The sequence below is a fragment of the Zophobas morio genome, unplaced genomic scaffold, assembly GCF_036711695.1.
Source record: "Zophobas morio isolate AGI-343-1 ecotype UQ-CSIRO unplaced genomic scaffold, CSIRO_AGI_Zmor_V1 ptg000004l, whole genome shotgun sequence".
NCBI classification, from domain to species: Eukaryota; Metazoa; Arthropoda; class Insecta; order Coleoptera; family Tenebrionidae; genus Zophobas; species Zophobas morio.
In genome coordinates, this window is record NW_026972109.1 from 13,527,691 (window position 1) to 13,538,306 (window position 10,616).

General features: G+C 29.8%; 1 non-coding gene across 1 annotated transcript; it reads right to left on the minus strand.

Annotated features, from left to right (window-relative positions):
* Positions 1-723: 723 nt before the first annotated feature.
* On the minus strand, positions 724-796 carry Trnam-cau (transfer RNA methionine (anticodon CAU)). The gene has a single exon. It is a non-coding gene; the product is annotated as a tRNA-Met (tRNA).
* Between the last annotated feature and the right edge of the window lie 9,820 nt (positions 797-10,616).

The following is a 10,616-nucleotide window of genomic DNA, read 5'->3' on the forward strand; positions in this document are numbered from 1 at the left end:
ATGCTTGAGCCATTCTGTTTTCGTTTGTGCACAGTTCCGAATAAAACTCGTTCCCCAGCCCGCCGCCATGATATTTCACGGACAAAATAAGTTGAATAGCCCGTGTTCCTGTCAAACATAAAGATATTATCTCGTCGGCTATAAAAATAGTCATCTTTATGGAAAACATAAAGGTGTAAAAGTGTCGAATATATTCTGAAATATTATAGTCGTTTGACTGCAAACAAATGACAAGGGAAAATAATGTCGCGAACACACAACGCATCACGGCCGCTCTGGGGAAATTCGCCGCTCCCTTTCCCTACAATTTGTCATCGTGCCGCCTCCACCTCCATCCGACGTAAAATAAAACGTCCATCTTTGCATATGTCGCACAGTTCGAAGAAATTTTAATTAGAGCTGGACGATATCAGATCGGAGGCGGTTAGGCTGAACATGACACGAGGATTGCGATTCGCACGCTGACACGTCTTTCTGGGTGTCTTTAAATTGGAAATTTGCTATTATTCGGGACGATTTATTGGTGGGATTAGGTTGATGGGTTTTTAATGCTGGGTTGGGGGCGAGACGGTAAGGTGATACTGGGACCGGACATGGATGGCCGATTTACGTGACATTTTTTCGAGACAGACGGGGACGATTTATGCGATGTTACGTCACCGTTTTAACAGAAAAGATAAAAATAGAAGTTGGAGTGGAAATAGAATTAAAAAAAAAAAAGAGTGCCCCGGGTGAGGATCGAACTCACGACCTTAAGATTATGAGACTTACGCGCTGCCTACTGCGCTACCGAGGCTTGTGAATCACTGCGAATTTACCAGTATTAGTTACACACGTTTACATAGAGCTATTTTTACTCAGAATTAGATTTAGAAATCAGGTGGCTTCATATTACACTTGTTTTATTTTGGACTATTTTTCTTATTAATTTTATCTCAAGGTTTTAAATACATTTTTTTCAACCAAGAAAATATAATTTCGCAATTAATCTAATGACAATAAAAAACATGTTGCTTATACTACGTAAAGGAGCTGAAATATGCATAAAACGTCACCAAGATAAGTACTTATCATAATGGGACCAAAAATCTTTAAATAACAATAAGGGCCCTAAAGCTTATCAAACCAACGCTGTCAAATATAGTTGATATAAATGCAATAAACAGGGCGAATAATTTTGAATTTTCTTATGGAAATACCGTAAAACGTCATTGATTCTGCTAATTATAAGTTTAATTTTAGATTTTGTAAATTCAGCTAATATTACGATGCGTTACTAATTAAAAACTAAATAATCTCATGTGATCTTAATCACACAACTTCGATATAAAGTAATTTTTCAGTTAGCAATTTTCGTTGATTTTTACTTCCTAATACTAAGCTTTTTGGATGTATGTATGTAATTTTGTATTTATATTAGGACTATCAGGTAGAAGGTAAAACTCCAAGCCAAAATTGGCTAATCATCCCCACCAACAAATTGATGACGTCATCTGCAAAATTTACAATAATGAATATTTGTTTTTATTTTTATAAAATAAGATACTCCTGCAGTAGTGTCTTTTTTTAATTTTTCGAAAAATCTGAATTTATTTATTTTCGACCAATTTTTGATATCACAATTTTTAATTTTTCAGTTTCTCAATTTTTAAATTTTTGATTTTTCAATTCTTCGTTCCCACAAATTTTTAAATTCTTGATTTTTATATTTCATGTTTTAATTTTTATTTTCTCGATTTTATATCACAATTTTTCGATTTTCCATGTCCTTTATTTTTTCATTGTTTCTTTTGATTTTATAAACTTTAGCTTATTTAATTTTTCAAATTTTCAGTCTTTGATTTTTCAATTCTTGTCCCTTGGGAATTTTGGATTTCTCGATATTCCGATTTATTTATTCTTCAAAATTTTGATTTTACGATTCTATTTCGTTTTTGCACTTTTTCGATTTTTAAGATTCTCAATTTTTTTATTTTTGGATTTTTCAATATATCGTTTCTTCAATTTTTCAAGTTCTTGATTTCCAATTTTTAGATTTTTCAAAGTTTTCATTTTATACTTTTTCGTTTTTTCGTTTCTGATTTTTTCACTTTTTTTGGTTCGAAATTTGAGACATCGAAAAATTAAAAACTGAAAAACTAATTAAAAATCGGAAAAAATTGAAAAGTCGAAAAGCTGAAAAAATGAAAAATTGCAAAATTCGGAAAATTGGAAAATCGAAAATCGAAGAACTAAAGTAACGAAAAAATTAAACATTGAAAAACTAAAAATCGAGAAACTTAAAAATCAAAAAATCAGTGAATCGATAAATGGGAAAGAAGAAAACGAATCCAACCGAAAAATTAGAAAACCCAAAAATTCTAAAATCGAAAAAAGCTAACTTTGAAAGATCGAAAAATTGAAGAAATAAATATCGAGAAATCAAAAAATTGGAAAACCAAGAAATCGAAAATCGAAAAATTGAAAAGTCGAAAAGCTGAAAAAACGAAAAATTGCAAAATTCGGAAAATTGAAAAATCTAAAATCGAAGAACCAAAGTAACGAAAAAATTAAACATTGAAAAACTAAAAATCGAGAAACTTAAAATTCGAAAAAATCAGTGAATCGATAAATGGGAAAGAAGAAAACGAATCCGACCGAAACATTGAAAAACCCAAAAATTCTAAAATCGAAAAAAGCTAACTTTGAAAGATCGAAAAATTGAAGAATTAAATATCGAGAAATCAAAAAATTGAAAACCAAGAAATCACAAATCGAAAAATTGAAAAATCCAAAAACTGATAAATTTCACATCGAAAAAAGGAAAAATTATAAAATCAGAACTTTGAAACAGTGAAAAATTAAAAAATAAAGGAAATAAAAAACTGAAACAAAAAATTACAAATCGAAAAATTGAGGAATAAAAACTTCAAAAATCGAAAAATTAAAAACTGAAAAACTAAAAAATCGGGAAAAATTGAAAAATCGAAAAGCTACAAACAGAAAAATTGTAAATCGAAGAACTGAAGGAACGAAAAAATGAAACTTTGAAAAGCTAAAAATCCAGATATTTAAAAATCGAAAAAATCAATGAATCAGATAATGAGAACGAAAACGAATCTAACCGAAAAATTGGAAAGCCCAAAAATTCTAAAATCGAAAAATCATAGAATCCTCAAAACTATAAAATTGCTAATTGAAAACGCTAACATTGGAAGACCGAAAAATTGGAGAATTAAATATCGAGAAATCAAAAAATTGAAAACCGAGAAATTGCAAAAAAATGAAAAATTTCACAATAAAAAATGAAAAATTATAAAATTTGAGCATTGAAAAACTAAAGGGAATAAAAACGGAAATAAAAAAGAAGAAAACAAATCTAACCAAAAAATTGGAAAACCTGAAAATTCTAAAATCGAAAAATCAGAGAATCCTCAAAACTATAAAGTCGAAAAACACTAAAATTGAAAAATCAAAAAATTGAAAACCGAGAAATTGCAAATCCAGAAATTGAAAAATCCAAAAATTGAAAAATTTCACAATAAAAAAGGAAAAATCATAAAATTAGAACACTGAAAAACTAAAGGGAATAAAAATGGAAATAAAAATTACAGATCGAAAAACTGAAGAAATGAAAACTTCAAAAATCGAGAAACTGAAAACTAAACATTGAAAACTCCTGCAATTGCAAATCCAAAAATTTACAATTGCAAAATCTAACCAGTGAAAAATTTCAAAGTTGTAAAATTGAAAAACTAAAAAATTTAAACTTAAAAACACGAAAAAATTTAAGTCGAAAAAGATGCGAGAGTGTTATTTACGCCACTGGTTTTACTTTTTATAGGTTGTAAGAAAGGAAAAAACGCAGACAATATTTATAATTTTTCAAAGAAAGGGATTTGATGGACTGTACCTCCGAGGCAAAGGAAGTTCTGTCGAAAAATGAAAAGGAAAATTTAAGAATCGAAAGCTGAAAAATTGAAAATTAAAAATTGAAAACTCGTGGAACTGCATGTCGTAAAATTAAAAAAGAAATAAATGAAAAATTCAAGAAATGAAAAATTTAAGAATCGAAAATTGAAAAATTGAAAATTAAAAATTGAAAACTCGTGCAATTGCAAACCGAAAAATTTACAAATTTAAAAATGAAAGGTCGAAGAGTTGCATGTCGTAAAATTAAAAAGGAAAAAAAATGAAAAATTCAAGAAATGAAAAATTTAAGAATCGAAAAACTGTGAAAAAATTGCAAATCAAAGAACTGAAGAAACGAAAAAATGAAACTTTGAAAAGCTAAAAATCCAGAAATTTAAAAATCGAAAAAATCAATGAATCAAAAAATGAGAAAGAAGAAAACGAATCTAACCGAAAAATTGGAAACCCCAAAAATTCTAAAATCGAAAAATCATAGAATCCTCAAAACTGTAAAATCAAAAAACGCTAATATTGAAAGATTGAAAAATTGAAGAATTAAATATCGAGAAATCAAAAAATTGAAAACCAAGAAATTGCAAAAAATGAGAAATTTAACAATAAAAAATGAAGAATTATAAAATTTGAACACTGAAAAACTAAAGGGAATAAAAACGGAAATAAAAAAGAAGAAAACGAATCTAACCATAAAATTGTAAAACCCAAAAATTCTAAAATCAAAAAATCAGAGAATCCTCAAAAGTATAAAATCGAAAAACACTAAAATTGAAAAATCAAAAAATTGAAAACCGAGAAATTGCAAATCCGGAAGTTGAAAAATCGAAAAATTGAAAAATTTCACAATAAAAAAGGAAAAATTATAAAATTAGAACATTGAAAAACTATAGAGAATAAAAATGGAAATAAAAATTACAGATCGAAAAATTGAAGAAATGAAAACTTCAAAAATCGAGAAACTGAAAATTGCAAAATCTAACCATTGAAAAATTTTAAAGTTGTAAAATTGAAAAACTAAAAAATTTAAACTTAAAAACACGAAAAATTGCAAATCGAAAACTGAATAAACAAAAAAAATTGAAGAATTGAAAAATTGAAGTCGAAAAAGATGCGAGAGTGTTATTTACGCCACTGGTTTTACTTTTTATAGGTTATCGGAAAAGAAAAAATGCAGACTATATTTATAATTTTTCAAAGAAAGGAGATTTGTTGGACTGTACCTCCGAGGCAAAGGAAGTTCTGTCGAAAAAAGAAAAAAATTAAAGACTCCAGAAATTTTAAATCGAAAAATTGCAAAATCTAAAAATTGAAGAAACAAAAAAATTAAAAATTGAAAAATCCCGAATCGAAAAATTGAAGAAACCAAAAACTGAAAAAATAAAAATTGAAAAAGCAAAAAATTATAAAGTCAAACACTAAAAAATCTAATAATTGTAAAAGTAAAGAAAATAAAAAACGGAATCGAAAAATTGCAGATCGAAAAAATTAAAAATTAAAAATTGAAAACCAAAGAAACTCACCTTGAAGAATTGCAAAATCTAAATATGGAAAAAATTTAAAGTTGGAAAATTGCAAAATTAAAAAAATTAAACTTAAAAACACAAAAATTGCTAATCGAAAACTGAAGAAACAAAAAACATAAAAATTGAAGAATTGAAAAATTGAAGTCAAAAAAGCTGCGAAAGTTATTTACGCCACTGGTTTTTACTTTAGTTAAGTTATCAGAAAAGAAAAAACGCATACAATATTTATGAGTAAGAAGTTCTGTCGAAAAACCTTCGAGCAAGTTTTTCACGGAATTCTTTAGTATACTAAAATTTTTAGTTTGGAAAAAAAGAAAACTAAAGTGTAGTAGTGTCCAATTAGCAAATATCTAATACTTTAGCAATACTACTCGAGAACTTTAGTTTTTATTTTCAAGACAGTCATTTAAAAGATCTACGAGTGCTCTCCTACACTACAAAGCACTATTCTGAAGGCACATAGGCACCCAGCCACAGTCCCTCTCTTACGAACCTTGACCTTACAGACCTTCTGAAAGCAATTCCCGGAGCCCCGGAGCCCCAGTTAAGCTTATTGCAAGTCGCTGATTTATACAAACTAATAAATCTCCGGTACGCCGTTGATTTATGTAAATAATTTTAATTAGTCCTGCCGATACGTCCGTCCGAAAAAAATCGTTTAATTAATTGCTGCAAAGTAAACCAATTAGGTTGTGAGTGATGGTAATTTTCCAGGCGATTTTTTGCACTCCTCATCCATCACAATCGCGGGTAAGTTCGTTATGATTAAGTGAGCCATTAAAAATCCTTCCTCCGCTCAAATTGGTCCTTTTGCCTCGGTTTAGCAGAATGCCACCGTTACACCATACCCACTGATTCACATTCTGAGATGATTTATGTTATGGATGTAATAACCGTTTTAATTTGGCGCCTAAATTGCAAGTCTCGTTAAATTTCGGACGGCACCTGTCGGGTAATGAGAGATGGGGGTATAAGGTTTAGAGGGGCATTTGTAATCGGGTACGTAATGCTCACTTCAGTGTCAAAATAAGATTTATTTTTATAACAGTGTATCAGCACACACTTCTAAATAAAACATTCTGCGATAATCTGAACATTTACCTAACTCGCCAGAGGAAGTTTTTAATAAGATCTTGACTGATATTATTTTCAAAGCATAGAAAATAAATTTCACACATAACAACTTTGTCTACCGCTTCCGAGATATTAATCTAATGGTTGATATCTTGATAAATTTGTTTTATACCATGCATCAATGTCATCTTTCCTCGCATTTAATCCGTAAAAACTTCATTTTCATATTTAAACCATTTCTCAGTTCCTGCGTAATAAGTAGCGTGAAAATTTTTACGAACTAGCCAATTTTCAGCCAAAAATAAGACAATTACTGTAGAATTTATCCAGATTTTATAGTCTTGTTAGTACTTTTTACTTCCTGTGCGTGAACTACAGAAGTATTGCGACAGGTTCCACCCGACGAATGGCTACTTTCATGTTTTCTTGACGTTTCATGACCCCAAAAAGTACGAAAAAGTAAGTCTCACGTTTCCGTCTATCTGTCGTTTGTCTTGATATTCTCGTAACATTTAGTTTAGATGTTCAACCTAAAGGTCGATTTATAAATTTGTCGCTGACGTTGGTATTCGCCGTTGACGTTGCCGTTGAAAGATAAATACGCAGCGAAGATATGCGTCGTTTACCTATATCATCCGTTGACGTTGCCGTTGAAAGTTGGGTTTTCAACCAATCAAACTGCGGTAGTGTGCAGTGTTGCCAACTTGAAGGAAAATCCCCTGAAGTAGGGGGGACATTTTTCTGACCGCTATTCGTCTCAAAAACAGATTTCGTATTATAACTATAAGGGCTTACATTTTGCCCTTTATTCTTAAGATGTGTAGTCTTCTTTTCACAACAAGAAAGCTAAAACATGTTTAAAATGGTAAATTTTTGTAGAAAAATATCGATTTTGCAATTAGGCTCCGCCCCTCGGTCCGAAAACGAATGAAAAATTCATCACAATTGAGCTTGAGATGGATATAGGTGGGGCTTAATTTTTGGCTTGTTTCTTAGTATAGTATTCTTTCAACAACACGATACTGAAATATATGTTTTTTATTTCTTGTAGAGAAATAAGAATTTTGCAATTAAGCTCAGCCCCGTCGGCTTACGACGAATAAAAAAATCATCACAATTGAGATAGGGCGGGTGGGCGGGGCTTATATTTTGCTTTTTGCTTAAAATACATAAATAGCCATCTTTTCATAACAAGAAACTTAAAACAAGGTTAAAATGGTTTTAATATGGATTTTGTAAATATGGGGCGGAACCTAATTGCAAAATCGATATTTCCTTATACAAATTTTCCATTTTAAACATGTTTTAAGTTCCATGTTGTGAAAAGAAGTCGACACATTTTAAAACAAAAAGGCAAAATTTAAACCCGCCCACCCGTCCTAGCTCAATTGTGATGATTTCTTTTTATTCGCCGTGAACCAAGGGGAACTTAACTGCAAAATACTTATTTCTGTACAAGGAATTAAAAACATGTGTATATTAAGAAAAAAAGGCAAAATATTAACCCCACCCACCCGCCCCATCTCAATTGGGATGATTTTTTTTATTCTTAGAAACTTACAACAGGTTTAAAACCGTAAATTTTTGTAAGGAAATATGGATTTTGCAATTAGGCTCCGCCCCGAGGTCTGCCAACGAATGAAAACTTCACTACCATTTAGATCAAGGCAAGTATGGGTGGAGCTTAATTTTGGCTTTAATTTTTTCTTAATAGACATAGTATTCTTTGAATAACACGATACTCAAAAAAATGTCTTACATGCTGCTTTCTTATAATAATAAAGATTTTAAATTATTGAGATAGGGCGGGTGGGCGGAGTTTATATTTTGCCTTTTTTCTAAATATACCCTTCAGAACAAGAAACTTAAAACATGTTTAAAATAGTAAATTCTTGTAAACAAATATAGATCGTGCAATTAAGCCCCGCCCCTCGATCTGACAACGAATGAAAAATTCATCACAACTGAGAATTGACATTTTTGGGAAAGGATAAAAGGATAAATTTTGATTAACGATTTATCATGGTTACGATAACCTTGAAACGTTCTCAAGATTTCAGAGCATTCAGTTAAATTGCAAAATGTCATACGATTTTGACTTTTTTTCCAAAAATCCCTTGTAAAAACTCGACACGGCTAAAATTTGGAAAAACAACTATATTTCAAAATATTTTCAATTCGAAAAGCTGAGAACAAAAACATCTAGAAATACAAAATTTATTCTTATATATCCCAAAATATACATGTTTTACAAAGAAAAAATTTGAAAATGGCAGCACATTTGGAAAACATAAATTTCAAAATGCTTTGGATCAAAAGAGCCGAAAACAGGATATTTCAAAACCTAAACAAAAATTCTCCTAAATTGCAAAAATCTCGTAAATTATTTATTTTTAAAATGTTGGCATTATTGGTTTGAGAAAAAAATATAAATTTCGGCAAAATTTTGAAAATTTCGGCACGATTTAGAAAAAACTGAAAATATGTTGGATCAGAACAAGTCTAAAAATATAAACGAAAATTCTTGTGGATCCCAAAAATCAAAAAATGTCAAAATTTTGGCAATTGGACACAATATAAATTCTAATAAATATTTAAATTGAAACTTTCGCTACAAAAATTTTTAAAACAACTAAATTTCCAAATGTTTGAAATTCGAAAAGCTGGCAACAAAAGATCTAGAAATACAAAAAATATTCTTGTAGATATCAAAATCACAAAATAGTCTAAATTTTGATAATCACTTACAAATTATGTAAGCATAATTTTTTCATTGTTCACGTTATGGTTTAAGGAAAGAAAATGTAAATGTTTTCACCCAAGCCTTATCACCAAAAATTTTGAAAATTTCAGCACATTTTGGAAAACACGTTTTCCAAATTTCAAGATGCTTTGGATCAGAAAAGCCGAAAACACCAGATCTGAACAATCGAAAAAATCTGGTAAATTGATGTTTTTAAAATTTTAGAGTGTGTTAATAACCCCCGACTAAGATTTTCTAAACATTCGGTTCCAAAGTCGAGTTTTTAAAATTTTCCAAGTTTTGACAAATTTTGTTTCAGCGTTTTGAAAAATGGTAAAAATTTTCGAAGACATGAATTTAAAATGACTTCTGGAAGTTGGAAATCAACAGAATCTTTCCAGGTCATTTTCGAAGGTGCTCAATTTCATATCTTAAAAAACTGCGCTATCATCAAAGTTGCCTAAAAATTTACAAAAAATTCTAAAAAATAGACTTGGATGAGCTGAATCGAAAACTCAGCGCGTTGACGCAATATTCAGTTTTAAATTAAAATTCTGAAATTGTCCCAAAAATTCACAGACATTTTATTTTGGCGATTTTGGAAAACTGGTATGAATTTTTAAAGACTTTAAGCCGAAAATAACTTCTGAACGTCGATATCAACAAGAGAATCTCGTTAGGTAATTTTTAAAAATGTTACAGGAATTGTTAAAAATTTCATATATCGAGAAACTGAGCTTTTGGCAAAGCTGCCTAAAAATCCACAAAAAATTCTGAATCGAAAACAAAAACTACAGCGTTTTAAGCCAAGATTTTCTAAACATTCGGTTTCAAAGTTGAATTTTTAAAAATATCCAAAATTTGATAAAATTTGTTTTGGCTGTTTTGGATAAGTGGTAGGAATTTTCGAAGAAATGAATCTAGATTTACTTTTGGAGGTCGGAAATCAAGAAAATAATCTTTTAAAGTCATTTTAGAAAGTAGTCCGGAAAATGTCAAAAATTTCATATGTCGAAAAGTTGAACTTCTAGCGAAGTTGCCTAAAAATAGACAAAAAATTCTGGGAGATAGATTTCTACGATCTGGATCGACAAAGAAAAAGCACAAATTCTAAACACTCTAAAAGAAATTTTACCGACAAAAATTTAAAAAATTTCGACACATTTTGGATCAGAATAACTAAAAATATAAACGAAGATCCCTAATTCACAAATAAGTCTAAATTTCGATCATTACTTACAAATGATCTAACTCATAATTTTTTAAATGTTAACATTATGATTTGAGAAAATAATTAAATGTTTTAACCGAAGCCTAAATTTACCAACAACTAACCCCACCCAGCTTCGGTTTTGAATTTCACTGGTTTA